The sequence below is a fragment of the Somniosus microcephalus genome, chromosome 4 (assembly GCF_052327205.1).
Source record: "Somniosus microcephalus isolate GS21.2 chromosome 4, FLI_Smic_1.0, whole genome shotgun sequence".
In the NCBI taxonomy this organism is placed as follows: domain Eukaryota; kingdom Metazoa; phylum Chordata; class Chondrichthyes; order Squaliformes; family Somniosidae; genus Somniosus; species Somniosus microcephalus.
In genome coordinates, this window is record NC_140990.1 from 80,140,099 (window position 1) to 80,158,524 (window position 18,426).

The following is an 18,426-nucleotide window of genomic DNA, read 5'->3' on the forward strand; positions in this document are numbered from 1 at the left end:
TGGGTATATTCAAAACAGAAGTCATAGAATCATAGAGTTATACAGCACAGAAAGAGGCCCTTCGGCCCATCGTGTCTGTGCCGACCATCAATCCCTGTCCAGTCTAATCCCATTTTCCAGCATTTGGTCCATAGCCTTGTATGCAATGGCATTTCAAGTGCTCATCCAAATGCTTCTTGAATGTTATGAGGGTTCCTGCCTCTACCACCCTTTCAGGCAGTGAGGTCCAGATTCCAACCACCCTCTGGGTGAAAAAGTTCCTCCTCAAATCCCCTCCAAACCTCCTGCCCCTTACCTTGAATCTATGCCCCCTTGTTATTGACCCCCCTACTAAGGGGAAAAGTTCCTCTTTATCTACCCTATCTATGCCCCTCATCATTTTGTACACCTCAATCAGGCCCCCCCTCAGCCTTCTTTGCTCCAAGGAAAACAACCCCAGCCTGTTTAGTCTTTCTTCATAGCTGAGGCGCTCCATCCCAGGTAACATCCTGGTGAATCTTCTCTGCACCCTCTCCAAAGCAATCACATCCTTCCTATAGTGAGGCGACCAGAACTGCACACAGTACTCCAGCTGTGGCCTCACCAGCGTTTTGTACAGCTCCATCATAACCTCCCTGCTCTTATATTCTATGCCTCGGCTAATGAAGGCAAGTATCCCATATGCCTTTTTAACCACCTTATCTACCTGTTCTGCTGCCTTCAGGGATCTATGTACATGTACAGCAAGTTCCCTCTGACCCTCTGTACTTCCTCGGGTCCTACCACTCATTGTGTATTCCCTTGCCTTATTTGTCCGTCCAAAATGCATCACCTCGCACTTTTCAGGGTTAAATTCCATTTGCCACTTTTCCGCCCATCTGACCAAGCCATTTATATCGTCCTGTAGCCTGAGGCTTTCCTCCTCGCAATTTACCACCCCACCAATTTTCGTGTCATCTGCAAACTTACTGATCATACCTTTTACATTCTCATCCAAATCATTTATGTAGATCACAAACAGCAAGGGTCCCAGCACCGACCCCTGAGGCACCCCACTGGACACAGGCTTCCAGTCACAAAAGCAACCTTCAACCATCACCCTCTGCCTCCTGCCACTCAGCCAGTTTAGGATCCAACGCGCCAAGGCGCCCTGGATCCCATGGGCTCTTACCTTCTTGACCAGTCTCCTATGCGGGACTTTGTCAAAAGCTTTACTGAAATCCATGTAAACCACATCCACAGCATTTCCCTCATCCACACACCTAGTCACCCCCTTGAAAAATTCAATCAGATTGGTCAGACATGATTTACCCTTGACAAAGCCATGCTGACTATCCCCGATTAATCCTTGCCTCTCCAAGTGGAGACTAATTTTGTCCCTCAGAATTTTTTCCAATAATTTCCCTACCACAGATGTTAGGCTCACTGGCCTGTAATTCCCTGGTTTATCCCTGCTACCCTTCTTGAATAATGGTACTACGTTAGCTGTTCTCCAGTCCTCTGGTACATCCCCTGTGGCCAGAGAGGTTCTGAAAATTTGTGTCAGAGCCCCTGCAATCTCCTCCTTTGCCTCACACAACAGCCTGGGATACATCTCGTCCGGGCCTGGGGATTTATCCACTTTTTGGCCTGCTAAAACCACTAGTACCTCCTCCCTCTCGATGCTAATATGTTCAAGTATGTCACAGTCCCCTTGCCCGATTTCTATGTCTACATCGTCTTTCTCCATAGTGAACACAGATGCAAAAAATTCATTTAAAACCCCACCTACATCATCTGGCTCTACACACAGATTGCCACTTTGGTCCCTAATGGGCCCTACCCTTTCCCTGGTTATCCTCTTGCCCTTAATATACTTATAAAACATCTTAGGATTTTCCTTTATTTTGCTCGCCAGTGTTATTTCATGGCCCCTCCTCGCCCTCCTAATTTCTTTTTTAAGTATGCCCCTGCACTTTTTATACTCCTCTAGGGCTTCCTCCGTCTTTAGTCTTTTGTAACTGCCAAAAGCCCCCCTTTTTTTCCTAATGCATTTTTGTATATCCCTTGTCATCCAAGGTTCCCTTTGCTTGTTGGTCCCACCCTTGACCTTTACAGGAACATGTTGGCGTTGTACTCTCTCTATTTCCCTTCTGAAAGTCTCCCACTGCTTTGATGTGGATTTTCCTATAAGTAGCTGCTCCCAGTCCACTTTGGCCAGATCCTGCCTTATCATATTAAAATCGGCCTTTCCCCAATTTAGAACCCTTATTTCCGGGCCGTCTTTTGTCTTTTTCCATGACCACCTTAAATCTCACCGAATTATGGTCACTGTCGCCAAAATGCTCTCCTACTGACACTTCCACCACTTGCCCGGCTACATTCCCTAGAATTAGGTCCAGTACCGCCCCCTCTCTTGTAGGACTTTCTACATGTTGGCTCAAAAAGCTCTCCTGGATGCACTTTAAGAATTCTGCACCCTCTAAGCCTTTCACACTCTGACTATCCCAATTAATATTGGGGAAGTTGAAATCCCCCACTATTATTACCCTATTATTTTCACACTTCTCTGAGATTTGCCTACATATCTGTTCCTCTATCTCCCCCTGACTGTTTGGGGGCCTATAGTACACTCCCAGCAAAGTGCTTGCCCCCTTTTTGTTTTTAAGTTCTACCCATATGGCCTCATTAGAGGAACCCGCTAATATATCACCCCTCCTTACAGCAGTAATTGATTCCTTAATTAATATTGCAACACCCCCTCCCCTTTTACACCCCCCTCTGTCTCGCCTGAAGATTCTATACCCCGGAATATTGAGCTGCCAGTCCTGACCCTCCCTCAACCATGTCTCCGTGACAGCAACAATATCGTACTCCCATGTGTTCAGCAACAACTTCAGTTCATCCACCTTATTTGCAAGACTCCTTGCATTAAAGTAAATGCCTTCCAGCCTTGCCATATTCCCTTTTGCCTTCACATATTTGCTCTGCCTTCCCAGCTGACTTGTTTTTTCCTCCGTATTTGGCTGTAAATCACCCCCTACTATAGTTCCACTCTGTATCCCATCCCCCTGCCAAGTTAGTTTAAACCCCCCCCAGCAGTGCTAGCAAACCTCCCCGCAAGGATATTGGTCCCCCTCTGGTTCAGGTGTAAACCGTCCGACTTGTACAAGTCCCACCTTTCCCAGAAGCAGACCCAGTGATCCAGGAAACTAAAGCCCTCCCTCCTGCACCATCCCTTTAGCCACGCATTCATCTGTTCTATCTTCCTATTCCTATACTCACTAGCACGTGGCACCGGGAGTAATCCAGAGATTACAACCTTTGAGGTCCTGCTCTTTAATCTTCCACCTAGCTCCCTAAATTCTTGCTGCAGGACCTCATCCCTCTTTTTACCTATGTCGTTGGTACCAATGTGGACCATGACCTCTGGCTGTTCACCCTCCCCCTCCAGAATGCCCTGCAGCCGCTCAGTGACATCCTTGACCCTGGCACCAGGGAGGCAACAAACCATCCTGGATTCACATCTACGATAGATTTCTGACCAGTAAGGGCATCAAGGGATATGGCGATAGGGTGGGTGAATGGAGTTGAGGCAGAAGATCAGCCATGATCTCATTTAATGGCGGAGCAGGCTCGAGGGGCCGAATGGCCCTCTACTGCTCCTATGTAAAGAACTAGATGTAATATCTCCAAGTTTGCAGACGACACAAAGCTGGGTGGGTGTGTGTGTGATGTGAGGGGGATGCCAAGAAACTCCAGTATGATTTGGACAGGTTGGGTGATTGGGCAGATGCATGGCAGATGCAGTATAATGTGGATAAATGCGAGGTTATCCACTTTGGTGGCAAAAACAGGAAGGCAGATTATTATCTGAACGGCAATAGATTGGGAGAAGGGGAAGTGGAAAGAGACCTGCGTGTCCTTGTGCACCAGTCGCTGAAGGTAAGCATGCAGGTGCAACAGGCGGTTAAGAAGGCAAATGGTATGCAGTCAGAATCAGGGGAATTTGCAGTCAGAATCAGGGGAATTTATAATGGGGAAGAAAGAAATGGCAGACCAACTAAATACATATTTTGTTTCTGTCTTCACAAAGGAGGACACAAAAAACCTCCCAGAGATGCCGGGGAACATAGGGTCTGATGAAAGGGGGGAACTGAAAGAAATCAGTATTTGTAGGGAATTGGTGTTAGGAAAATTGATGGGACTGAAGGCCAATAAATCCCCAGGGCCTGATAATCTACATCCCAGGGTGCTTAAGGAAATGGCCCTAGAAATAGTAGATGCATTGCTGGTCATCTTTCAGAACTCGATAGACTCTGGAACGGTACCCATGGATTGGAGGGCAGCTAATGTTACCCCACTATTCAAAAAATGTGGTAGAGAAAAAGTGGGGAATTATAGACCGGTAAGCCTGACATCGGTAGTGGGGAAAATGCTAGAGTCCATTATAAAAGATGTAATAGCAGAGCACTTGGAAAGCAGTGACAGGATCAGACAAAGTCAACATGGATTTACAAAAGGTAAATCATGCTTGACTAATCTACTGGAATTTTTGAGGATGTAACTGGTAAAATAGATAAGGGAGAACCAGTGGACGTGGTGTATTTGGACTTTCAGAAGGCTTTCGATAAGGTCCCACATAAGAGATTAGCGTGCAAAATTAAGGCACATGGGATTGGGGGCAAGGCATTGACTTGGATAGAGAACTGGTTGGCGGACAGAAAGCAAAGAGTTGGAATAAACGGGTCTTTTTCCGAGTGGCAGGCAGTGACTAGTGGGGTACCGCAAGGATCGGTCGTAGGACCCCAGCTGTTCACAATATATATTAATGATGTGGACGAGGGAATTGGATGTAATATCTCCAAATTTGCAGACAACACAAAGCTGGGTGGGAGGGTATGCTGTGAGGAGGATGTCGTGAAACTCCAGTACGATTTGGACAGGTTGGGTGATTGGGCAGAAACATGGCTAATGCACTATAGTGTGGATAAATGTGAGGTTATCCACTTTGGTGGCAAAAACAGGAAGGCAGATTATTATTTGAATGGCAATAGATTGGGAGAAGGGGAAGTGCAAAGAGACCTGGGTGTTCTTGTGCACCAGTCATTGAAAGTAAGCATGCAGGTGCAGCAGGCGGTTAAGAAGGCAAATGGTATGTTGGCCTTCGTAGCAAGAGGGTTCGAGTACAGGAACAAGGATGTCTTGCTACAGTTGTACAGGGCCTTGGTGAGACCACACCTTGAGTATTGTGTGCAGTTTTGGTCGCCTTACCTGAGGAAGGACATTCTTGCCATGGAAGGAGTGCAGCGAAGATTCACCAGGCTGATACCTGGGATGGCAGGAATGACGTATGAGGAGAGATTGTGTCGATTGGGCTTATACTCACTGGAGTTTAGAAGATTGAGAGGGGATCTCATCGAAACCTATAAAATTCTGTCAGGCCTGGACAGACTAGATGCAGGAACGATGTTTCTGATGGCCGGGGAGTCCAGAACCAGGGTTTATATTCTAAGGATAAGGGGTAAGCCATTTAGGACTGAAATGAGGAGGAATTTCTTCACCCAGAGAGTGGTGAACCTGTGGGATTCTCTGCCACAGAGGCCGGTGGAGGCCAGTTCATTAAATATATTCAAGACGGAGTTGGATATATTTCTTAAGGCTAAAGGGATCAAGGGATATGGGGAGAAGGCAGGGACAGAGTACTGAATTTGGATGATCAGCCATGATCTCATTGAATGGCGGAGCAGGCTCGAAGGGCCGAATGGCCTACTCCTGCTCCTATCTTCTCTGTTTCGTAGCGAGAAGGTTCGAGTACAGGAACAAAGATGTCTTGCTGCAGTTGTACAGGGCCTTGGCGAGACCACACCTTGAGTATTGTGTGCAGTTTTGGTCGCCTTATCTGAGGAAGGATGTTCTTGCCATGGAGGGAGTGCAGCGAAGATTCACCAGACTGATACCTGGGATGGCAGGAATGACGTATGAGGAGAGATTGGGTCGATTGGGCTTATACTCGCTGGAGTTTAGAAGAATGAGAGGGGATCTCATTGAAATTTATAAAATCCTAACAGGACTAGACAGACTAGATGCAGGATGTTCCCGATGGTCGGGGAGTCCAAACCAGGGGTCACAGTCTAAGGATAAGGGGTAAGCCATTTAAGACAGAGATGAGGAGGAATTTCTTCACCCAGAGAGTGGTCAACTGTGGAATTCTCTACCACAGAAGGCAGTTGAGGCCAATTCATTAAATATATTCAAGAAGGAGTTAGATATATTTCTTAAGGCTAAAGGGATCAAGGGATATGGGGAAAAGGCAGGCACAGGGTACTGAGTTTGGATGATCAGCCATGATCTCGTTGAATGGCAGAGCAGGCTCGAAGGGCCGAATGGCCGACTCCTGCTCCTATCTTCTATGTTTCAATGGTTATCCCTCAATTAACATAACAAAATGATAGATTATCAGATTGCTGTTTGTGGGAGCTTGCTGTGCGCTAATTGACAGCTGCGTTTCTTACATTACAACAGTGACAACACTTCAAAAGTACTTCATTGGCTATAAAGCGCTTTGGGACGTCCGGTGGTGGTGAAAGGCGCTATATAAATGCAAGTCTTTCTTCCTTCACTGGTCTCACCAGCAACCTCTGCTGGCTGACGGTTGATTGACAGCCGAGAGTCCGCGCATGCGCAGTCAGGACGGCGGTTTCAGCCAAGTCCGGCACAGCGACCCCTCCCGCTCACCGAGGATAATAACCGCGCATGCCCGGAGTAGACCAACCCCCTTCCGCCACTCGGAGCTGTGCCTGCGCACTCGGATCCTGTCGGACGGAGTCGGCGTGGGGCATTCCAGGTAAAGGCCACTGGGACCCTTAAGCCCCGCCCACTCCCTGTTCCTGTACCAAGATGGCCACGCAAGCGCTGTGCTGCTGGTGGAACCAGCCTGTCTTTCCTCCACCAAGATGGCGGCGCATAGCCCGGGCCTATCACCGAGAAAAAGCCTCACCGCTGCCGTCCGGTGGAACACAGACTGGGCCGCTGAATCTCATTTGGGCCTCAGGCCGTTCTCCAACTTTATAAACCCTGCGGCGCGGCCTTCCCGCAGTTTATTAATCTCCCGACCCTGCTCCTGCCGACCTGCAGCTCCACCCTACGACTGCGCGAGGCTTTCTTTGTAAAGTCGGTGAGGGACACGTGACCCGGGTCCATGGCCTGATTGACGGGAGCTTCCAACCAATAGTGAGCGAGCGGGGCGGGGCTGGAGGAGCGAGCCGGTGGCGGGTCCTCCAAACAATCGGGGAGCCCGAGGGGCGGGACTAGCGCCGGCTGATTGTCTGATCCGCAGGGCAGCGAGTTTCTCCAGTCCCTAGTTCAGGGCCCGGGGCCAGTGGAGGCTGTGGGCCTTTATTCCCCTTATTTGACACAAGGCTCTTTGTCTCACAACACACTGGCTCAGGTTTTAATACAGACTTTTTAAATTCATGAATAAAAGCAGATAAACCCCGTGCTTCTGTGGAACAAACTTTCTAATATTTTATAGAATCATAGAATGGTTACAGCACAGAAGGAGGCCATTCGGCCCATCGAGCCTGCTCCGCCATTCAATAAGATCATGGCTGATCATCCAAATTCAGTACCCTGTTCCTGCCTTCTCTCCATATCCCATGATCCCTTTTGCCTTAAGAAATATATCTAACTCCTTCTTGAATATATTTAATGATACTTATCCAATTCCCTTTTGAAAGCCGTGATTGAATCTGCCTCCACCACCCTTTCAGGCAGTGCATTCCAGATCCTAACCGCTGCGTAAAAAAGTTTTTCCTCATGTCGCCTTTGGCTCTTCTCCCAATCACCTTAAATCTGTGTCCTCTGGTTCTCGACCCTTCCGCCAATGGGAACAGTTTCTCTCTATCTACTCTGTCCAGAACCCTCATGATTTTGAACACCTCTATCAAATCTCCTCCCAACCTTCTCTGCTCTAAGGAGAACAACCCCAGCTTCTCCAGTCTATCCACGTAACTGAAGTCCCTCATCCCTTATCCCTGGAACCATTCTTGTAAATCTTTTCTGCACCATCTCTAAGGTCTTCACATCCTTCATAAAGTGCGGTGCCCAGAATTGGACACAATACTCCAGTTGAGGCCGAACCAGTGTTTTATAAAGGTTCATCATAACTTCCTTGCTTTTGGACTCTATGCCTCTATTTATGAAGCCCAGGATCCCGTATGCTTTTTTAACCACTTTCTCAACCTGCCCTGCCACCTTCAACGATTTGTGCACACATACCCCCAGGTCTCTCTGTTCATGCACCACCTTTAGAATTGTACCCTTTAGTTTATATTACCTCTCCTCGTTCTTCCTACCAAAATGTACCACTTCGCACTTTTCTGCATTAAATTTCATCTGCCACGTGTCTGCCCATTCCACCAGCCTGTCTATGTCCTCTTGATGTCTGTCACTATCCTCCCCACTGTTCTCTATACTTCCAAGTTTTGTGTCATCTGCAAATTTTGAAATTGTGTCCTGTACACCCAAGTCCAAGTCATTAATATATATATATCAAGAAAAGCAGTGACCCTAGTACCGACCCCTGGGGAACACCACTGTGTACCTTCCTCCAGTCCGAAAAACAACCGTTCACCACTACTCTCTGTTTTCTGTCACTTAGCCAATTCCGGATCCATGCTGCCACTGTCCCTTTTATTCCATGGGTTTCAACTTTGCTGGCAAGCCTATTATGTGGCACTTGTCGAACGCCTTTTGGAAATCCATGTACACCATGTTAACCGCATTGCCCTCGTCAACCCTCTCTGTTACCTCATCAAAAAACTCATTCAGAATCAGAGCGGCCGAGACCGGCGGACGTGCGGCCAGGGCCCCGGCACCAGGAAACCCAGGGTGCAGCGCCTCCCCCATCCGAGCCGCCGCTTCCCGGTTTCTTCAGCCGGTTCCACCGAGTCTGACTCAGGAAAAGGACAGGAACCAGGCTCCCAGAATGGCCCGCGGCCCTGGGGAGCATGCGCTCTCAGCGGGGAAATCAGCGCCTTGGATAGAGCGGTTTCTGGGACGCGGGGGATTGTGGGTGCTGTGGCTGCCATTAGTCAGTGGCTGTCGGGAAGAGTTTTATTGCAGGCTGGCGGAAGGTAGGTCCCTGGCCGCCTGTGTCGGCCTTTTTGTTGCTTCAGTTTGAGCTGGAGTGGAGATGGAGGAGAAGTTGCTGGCTTTAACCCTCAGTACTTCTGAGCCCAGGAGGACCCAACAATTTCCAATGTGAGACTGTCAAGGGAGGTGGATTCTGGGGGAGACTAGGTTGCTAAGCAGACACTGTCCCTACAATGTAAAAGAGTATTGTTTTAGGAGCAAGTATTTCTCTAGAGGCTTTTAATCCAGTTTACATCTACAGATTTGCTTTAATTCATTCTTGGGATGTGGGCGCCGCTCGCAAGAGCAGCAAACATGGCCAATCCCCAGTTGCCCGTTGGGAAGGTGGTGGTGAGTCACCTTCTTGAACTGCTGCAGTCCGTGTGGTGAAGGTACTCCTGTTGTATCCGTGTGTTAATGGAAACACGGAATGCAGGAGTTGGTTTATAGGTGTTTACTGAACAAAGTCGGGAGGTGAACTAAAAGATACAAGACACTATACAGGCTTATATAGCCCGAGTGGCCACTACCGGCATTACAGTACACAGGGGCTCTTAAAGGCACATACACCACAATTCCTCCCCTTTTAGACAACCAGTACATAACATTTTAAGTAATCATTAATTAAGATGTTTACAAGAACAATAATCTACACATTTGCTGCAGTTAATCAATTATAAGTCAGTCTCTCTGGAGGCTTCCTGACTCGGTCCGGATAACGCCTCGGTGGTGTAGTAGTTTTCGGTGGTGTAGTAGGTTCTTTTGGCAAGGTCGATTCGGCTTGAATGCCAGTGTCGGGTTCACCTGGTTCCAGTACCACCGGATCGGAGGTAGATACTATGGGTATCTCTGCTTCATCATTAGGCGTATAGAGTTGTGTAGGTTGTCCCTTTTCGGATGACTCTATGATCTGGTCAGCATGGCGCCTTATTATGTTTTCTCCAATGTCCACGGTATACATCGGCGGTCCTAGTCGTGTGCAAATAGCTCCAGGCTGCCATTTCTCGGTACGGTAGTCCCGGGCCAAAACTTGTTGACCTATCTGGAAGGTTCTAGTTGGCCTTTCATTCATGCTTTGAAATTGCCAGTTCTCTACGTCCCTTCTGATGTTTGGCTTGATCAAATCCAGCCGGCATCTTAGTCTTCTATTGAAAACATCATGGCGGGAGTTTGGTTTGTAACCACATGTGTTGCATTCCTGTATGCAAACAAGAAGTTATCTACCTTATGCTGTAGATTTATGTCTTCATTACCCATGGCCTTTATGGCCTTCTTGAAGGTCTGGACAAACCTTTCAGCCAATCCATTGGTGGCGGGATGGTATGGGGCGGACGTGTAGTGCTTAACCCCATTGTTTTTTAAGAACTTCCTGAATTCTTCAGACACAAATTACGGTCCATTATCAGAACAGATCTGTTCAGGCAGCCCATTCCTGGCAAATATGGTCCTTAATACTGTGATGGTTTTTTCCGTAGTGGTGGAGGACATCTTTATTACCTCCGGCCACTTGGAGTGTGCATCAACCGCGATTAAGAACATTGAGTCCATAAATGGACCAGCAAAGTCAATGTGTACCCTTTGCCATGGAGATGAGGGCCACTCCCATGGATGTAGAGGGGCTTGTGGTGGGGCGCTTTGGACCTTCTGGCATCCTAGACAGCCCTTGGTCATTTCTTCGATGTCTCCATCGATACCTGGCCACCACACAAACGCTCTGGCTAGGTTCTTCATTTTCACTCCACCCAGATGCCCCTCGTGAAGCTCCTTTAGCACTTTATCCTGGAGTTTGGGTGGAATCACCACTCTGGATCCACACATCAAGGTTCCTCGGCACACGGACAGCTGTTCTCTTCTTTGCGAGAATGCTGGCAACAGTGGTTCGCCATGTGCTGGCCATCCCTTCACCGTTAAATCGTAGACTCATGAGAGAGTCGGGTCATTTCTCGTTTCCTTTTCAATGGTAGAATTTGTTACTGGTAGACATTCCACTATGGTTGAGTGGAACATCTCCACTGGGTCCACTGTAGGTGCCTCTTCTACCGTTGGCAACGGTAGACGCGATAAACCGTAAGCATTTCCATGCTGTTTTGATCCTTTGTATTCTATGTCATATTGGTGTGCCCCTAGGAAAAGGGACCACCTCTGTAGCCTTTGCGCTGTCATAATGGGAACACCCTTTTTAGGGTTGAATATGGAAACGAGGGGTTGATGGTCAGTCAACAAGGTAAATTTTTGTCCGTGTAGGTAATGGTTGAATTTCTTCACTCCCCATACCAGGCTGAGTGCTTCCCTGTCGATCTGGGCATAGTTACGCTCAGCTGAGTTCAATGAGCATGACGCAAAAGCTATCGGCTGCTCCGAGCCATCAGGGAATCTATGCGATAATACCGCTCCTACGCCGTAAGGGGATGCATCGCACGCCAGTCTGATTGGTAGTGATGGGTTGTAATGAGCCAAAACTTCCTTGGACGTGATCAAGCCTTTGCATTTATGGAAGGCACGTTTACAGTCTTCGCTCCATTTCCAAATTACTCCCGTTTGTAGCAGTTCGTTAAGAGGGTGCAGAAGAGTTGACAAGTTCGGTAAAAATTTATGATAGTAATTTATCAATCCCAGGAACGACCTTAATTGTGAGACATTTTCAGGTGCTGGGGCTTTTATGACCACTTCAATTTTTTCAGGTGACTTATGCAACCCTTCTTCGTTAATTATGTGTCCACAATATGATATTTGTTTCTGGAAAAATTCGCACTTGGGGCAATTCGCTCGTAGGCCCCGTTCTCTCAGTCTAGTGAGCACCTGCTCCAAATTGGCAAGGTGCTCGTTGTCGTTTTCTCCTGTTACAAGGATGTCGTCTAGGTAGCATTGAGTCCCCGGAATCCCTTGCAGGACTTGCTCCATAGCTTTTTGCCAGATAGCTGGAGCTGATGCTACTCCGAAAACCAGTCGATTGTACTGGTACAGGCCTTTGTGTGTGTTTATTGTGAGATACTTTTTAGAGGCCTCCTCAACCTTCCTCTGTAGATATGCCTGTGCCAAGTCAATTTTGGTGAAATGTTTCCCTCCAGATAGTGAGGCGAAAATATCTTCTATCCTCGGAAGAGGATACTGTACCGTGTGAAGGAGCGGGTTTACAGTCACCTTGAAGTCCCCACAGATGCGAATTTTTCTCTGTTCTTCAGATTTATCATTATTCAACGTTTTCTTCATGGGACGATGGGTGTTGCCCACTCGCTCCAATCTATCTTGGATAACACGCCTGCCTTTTCCAAATTCTCCAGCTCTGCCTCGACTGCTGGACGAATTGCGTATGGCACCGGCCTTGCCTTAAAAAACTTGGGAATTGCCGCATCTTCCACTTTTATTGAGGCGGTGACGCCTTTCAAGGTTCCTAGTTCCTGTTGAAACACTTCTTTGGCATTGGCCAAGATGTCTTTTAATCGTTCAGGTATGATGTCATCATCATTTTTTTTCTTACTGGTCACCGTCAGTGCCTGAATGGAGTGCCAGTCTAAACGTATCTTCCTGAACCATTCACGTCCCAACAGCGGTGGACCACCATCTTGCAGAACGTATAAATACAACTTCTGTATTTCCTTGCCGTTGTATACAACAGGCACCCTTATTTTCCCTTTGGGGTATACTTTCTGCCCCGTATATGTTTTCAGGATAATCGATGTGTCTTTCAAAGGTATATGCGGAAATAGCCGCTCGTAATCCCGTCGACTTATGACGGTCAGAGCTGATCCTGTATCTAGCTCCATTTTAATTGGGGACCCCGCTATCGTGAGGGTAACCCAAATGGTCTGGTAATCTTCTTTGGCAATTACATTATTTAATTTGAGACAGCTTAGTCTCTTGTTTCCGGAGTCACTATCACTCTTCTGGTCTTCGGAGCTACTGTCCGTCATCATTTGTACCTTTCTGTACTTTTCTTTATTGATTTTTTTTCTGTCAGTGGATTTTTTGTTTCCAGATCGGCATACACATGCAATGTGTCCCATCTTTCCGCATTGCCTGCATGCTTTGTCCTTGAACCAGCAGTCCCTCTGGTCATGGGTGGATCTGCCGCAGCGATAACATCTCTCGAAACCCTGTGTCATTTCATGGGTGCCGAAGTCCTGTGGCTTTTGCTGTATCTCTGCAGCTCCTCTTGCTGCTGCTTTGTATGATACAGCCACACTGAAAGCCTTGTCCAGTGTTAAATCTTTCTCAGAAAGTAGCCTTTTCTGTGTTCCTTCACTTAGGAGACCGCAGACGAATTTGTCTCGAAGAGAATCTGCCAGTCCTGCCCCGAATTGGCAGTGCTTTGACAGCTTCCTTAATTCGGTGAGGTAATCAGCGTTACTTTCATCCTTGTGCTGATTCCTCCTGAAGAATTTGAATCATTCCGCTATCAGCAGCGGTGTTGGGTTTAAGTGCTCCTGTAGGGTATCAACAATCTCCTTAAAATTCTTGTCCATCGGTTTGGCTGGAGTGATTAAGTTTCGTAACAGCCCGTATGTCCTTGCGCCCATTAGATTTAGAAGTACCGATGCCTTTTTATCATCCTCTATTTCATTCGCTGTGCAATATACCTCCAGTCTTTCCACATATGTGGTCCAATCCTTTACATCACTATCGAAAGCAGTAATATTGCCACTCTTAGGGATCCTGAAAAAAAAATGGCGCCTCCCGCGCTTTCCTTTCTTCCCTACCGAGAAAAAATGGCGCCTCCCGCGCTTTCCCGCCGCTGCCTCTGCTGACAACGCTGTTCTCCACGGTTTTTATTTATACAGATATTTTTTAATAGTTGGAGACTCGTTCCCGCCGGACTCTCTGGGACTTTTCCCTCCCTTTGCTTGGTCCGAACGCCGACCTGCTTTGCAGCGCTGGCCGTCTCCCGAGTGCTCCACCCTCCGTCTCTGTTTGCCTCCGCCTTCGCTGCTCGGCCCCGCTGCAGAGCCAGCCGATCGAGCCCCAGCCCGCCGCCCAGGAAGGATTATTGCAGTACCTGCCACCAGCCCGGCTAGCTGGTGAAACCACAGTTTTTTCTTCTTTTTTTTTTTCTTCGACCTTCATCTGAGGAATCGATCTCCTTGAGGTGCTGCCGAATTGCAGGTAAGTCCATTTCCAATTTGCCGCCACTGTTGTATCCGTGTGTTAATGGAGACACGGAATGCAGGAGTTGGTTTACAGGTGTTTACTGAACAAAGTCGGGAGGTGAACTAAAAGATACAAGACACTATACAGGCTTATATAGCCCGAGTGGCCACTACCGGCATTACATTACACAGGGGCTCTTAAAGGCACATACACCACAACTCCCACAATGTTGTTAGGTATGGAGTTCGAGGATTTTGACCCAGCAACGATGAAGGAATGGTGATATATGTCTTAAGTCAGGATGGTGTGTGACTTGGAGAGTAACTTGGAGATGATGGTGCTCCCATGCAACAGCTGCCCTTGTCCTTCTAGGTGGTGGAGGTTGTGGGTTTTGGATGTTCTGTCAAAGTTCTGGTCGAGTTGCAGATGTATAAAGTCCATCTCCTTTGCCCCCCTCCCCCCTCTCCCTCTCGCCTCCCATAGAGGCCAGAGTCGTGTGTAGGCCCAGACCAGGTGGCGGATTCCCTTCCCTGAGGGACATTGGTGAACCAGTTGGGTTTTTATGACAATCCGGCAGCTTTCATGGTCACTTTTTTCTAGTGCCGGCCCCACAAATGACCAGATTCATTGAGCTCAATTTTACAACCTGGCTTTGGTTTCTTGTGGGTTCTCTCTCACGCTCCCTGTTTTAAATTAATTTTACAGGGTATTAGAAGGGGAGGATTTGCAGACGGTTAGCTCAAACCAAACATCACACCAAGATCTGACAGAGTCAGTCGACTCATCGTATCTGAATATCACTGGCCTCTGAACATGGAAGCAAAAACACCGTTCACAGCGGGGAGAAACCGTACACGTGTTCTGTGTGTGGATGAGGCTTCAGCCAATCCTTTGGCCTATTGACACACAAGTGCATTCACACTGGAGAGAGGCCGTTCACCTGCTCTGAGTGTGGGAAGGGATTCACTAATTCATCTCACCTACTGAGACACCAACGAGTTCACACTGGGGAGAGGCCGTTCACCTGCTCTGAGTGTGGGAAGGGATTCACTAATTCATCTCACCTACTGAGATACCAACGAGTTCACACTGGGGAGAGGCCGTTCACCTGCTCTGAGTGTGGGAAGGGATTTACTAATTCATCCCACCTACTGAGACACCAGCATGTTCACACTGGGGAGAGGCCGTTCACCTGCTCGGTGTGTGGGAAGGGATTCACTCAGTCATCCAACCTGCTGAATCATCAGTGCGCTCACACTGATGAGAGACCTATTAAATGCCTGGACTGTGGGAAGTGCTATAAAAGTTCCTGGGAACTGACGTACCATTAACGTGTTCACACTGACGAGAGACCGTTTAGGTGTTCTCACTGCGGGACTGGGTTCAGGCAATCATCTGAACTCACTGTCCACCAGCGAGTTCACACTGGGGAGAGATCGTTCACCTGCTCCATGTGTGGGAAGGGATTCACTCAGTCATCCACCCTGCTGACACACCAGCGAGTTCACAAGTGACCGCAGAGGTTGGATTCTGCTGTTCTTGCTGCTGTTAATCACATCCAGGATTGAACTATGTTCATTCTGACAATTGGGTTTTGTTTCTACTGATGCTAATAACTCCTGTAACTGGGCTGGAGTTTAATATTTTGGATATATGTCAAATAAACCAGCTTTGTTTTAAACACATTGTTGTAGATTTTTGTCTTTCCCACCTGAGTGTTTAGTATCACCTGCCTGGAGCTCAGAAAGGACAATCTGGGGGAGGATCGTACGGCGGGAACAGAACTTCAGCCTGGACACAGTCCTTCAGGGCCACACTGAGAGGGGAAAACGGCACTTTGGTCTTTCTCGTCTCTCTCCACTGACAGCAAAGTCTCCGTGTGAGTTAATCTCGAGGCCTGTGAGAAATGTGTCCCAGCCGCTCTCTGCCATGGTTCAGAGCTCCTAGGCACGGAACAGGAGGCTCCTTCAGGAATGTACCCCAGTGGGTTTTTTTTAATGGCCTTATTAACGTGTGTCGCTACTTTTAGTGATTTGTGTATCTGTATCCCTGGATCCCTCTGCTCCTCCAGCCCATTTAGATTTTTAGGAGGAAAAATTCGGTGGCACCCCCTTTGGGTCGCTAACGTCGCTGGGGCTAATTTTAGCCCCGAAAAAGTTAGCACCCCTGTGCATTAAATTCAGTGGTAGCGCCCCAGGCAGGAGGCGGGGTGCTACTGGAAGTGCTCCCCTCCCTCTTGAGGCGCTACCAGTGAATTTCGCGGTGCTTCGTGCAACAGTGCCATGCCCGTTGGCACATAGCACCGTGTCATAGCAGACCTCCCTCCCCGATTAAAGGGGAGGAGCCTAGCACTGCGCACACCGGGGCCCTGCTGGGCCACCGGGGAGCGGGGTGTCGGATCAAGAGGAGCGCCGGGCTGAGCGATCGCGGACGACTCCCCGAAGAAGAAAGGGGAAGGGTGCAGGTGCTGGCAGTCGGCCAAAATAAAAAGTTGCCGCCCGACACCTGCTCTTTAAGTGGCGCCGCCGCGGCTGCAGAATCGACCCCTGACCCTGTTGGACATATTGTTCAGCGATAGGTCAGGGGTCGCAACCCAAGGTTGCAGCCAGGGCACTGCGCACGGCGATGACGTCATTGCCAGCGGTGCAGTGCCGCGGGGCACTACCGGCTACCGCCGCCGCTAACCTCCCGCTGAATATCGCGGGGGGCGCAAAGCAACCCAATTTCTCCCCTTTGTTGTCCAAGTAGTGTGTGGCCTCCTTATTCTTCCGACCAAAGCACACCACCTCGCACTGATCTACAGTGAAATTCATTTGCCAATTACACGCCCATTCTGAAATTTATTAATGTCTTCTTGCATTTTGTCTTCCTCAGAATTAACTCTGCCTCCCAATTTGGTGTCATCGACAAACTTTGAAATTGTTCTTCTGATACGCGAGTCCAAATCGTTTATGTAAATGGTGAACAATAGTGATCCCAGCGCCGCTCCCTGTGGAACACCACTTCCCACCTTTTGCCCGTCTGAGTAGCTACTCCCAACCCCTACTCTGTGGCCTAGAAATTGAGTTTGCGCTGCGCCAGGGCTTTAGCGCCGGAAGTTAGCGCCGGCGCTAAGTCCCTTTGCGCGCGCCAAAAATTCAGTAGCGCCGCGCCCAAACGGCTGCCGGCGCTACTGAAGGGTTTTAGCGCCTGAAAACTGGCGCAACGCGCCGCATTGCGGCGCTATTCCGGCGCTGCGGCGCCCGCTGCGGTGCGGCAGGCTCGGGAAGTGCAGGCCTCCTCCTTCCGTTAAGGAGGAGCTGCCTGCACCCGGCCGCGGCCCGCGCAAATCTCTGCAAAAATGAGCCCGGCACCTCGGACAAGTGCCGGGCTTGCATCTGTTCCGGGGGGGGGGGAGGGAGAAGTCCGGGGAGGGAGCTGCGGGCAGGCGGCCGGCGGGAAAGCGGCCAGCCGCCGCGCCTCCTAAAAGCGCCGGCGCAGACTCCGGCAGCACTCGTTTGCCGGAGTCTTAGTTGCGGCTGCCACTGGCGAGGCGGCCGCAACTGAATTTCGGCTTGGGGCCGGGTTACCACGGCAACCGGGACGCTGCGCACACCGATGACGTCATCGGTGCCGGCGCAGCGCTACCGGTCTACTGCCGCGGAAGGGCCCCAGGCAATTTAGGAACCGGCGCCAATTGCAGCGCTAGGCCCTCTAGCGCCGCAAAATCGGTGCTAAGGGCACTCAATTTCTAGGCCTCTGTTTCCTGTTTTGTAACCAGCTTGTTATCCATAAACAGTATGTACGGTCTACAAGATGACCAAGGTCAGGCCGTGTGGAGTGAAGGGCCAGGCAGCAGAATGGATGGAAAGATGGCTACAAAACAGAAATCAGGGGGTTGGAGTTAAGGGAAGTTTGTTGCGATCTTTCCATCCATTCTGCTGCCTGACCTTTGACTCCACACGGCCTGACCGTGGTCATCTTGTAGACCGTACATACTGCAGACACAGTGCAGCAGTGGGGGAGGGGGTGGATATTGAGTCCTGTGGCAGGGGCGCTGATGAAGTGGATTTCTCTGTCCGTGAGTTTTGAGGCATCGCTAGTGGCGTTTTTCACCACTTTCCACCTTTAAAAAACCTTGCTGCCAGTTTATTAAAGCCATTAACAGCCTCTCGGGTGGGACACACCAATAAATGAGGGCTTGTAGGTTTCCCTCAGAATGACAGGCCTGAACCCGAGTTAGAAAACATTTAGTAATTAAACCAGACT

The 18,426-nt window shown here is 49.0% G+C and overlaps 1 pseudogene; it reads left to right on the top strand.

The window, feature by feature from the left end:
- LOC147119335 (uncharacterized) overlaps positions 1–15,692 on the top strand; it is a 29,921-nt pseudogene extending 14,229 nt beyond the window's left edge.
- The last annotated feature ends 2,734 nt before the right edge of the window (positions 15,693–18,426 follow it).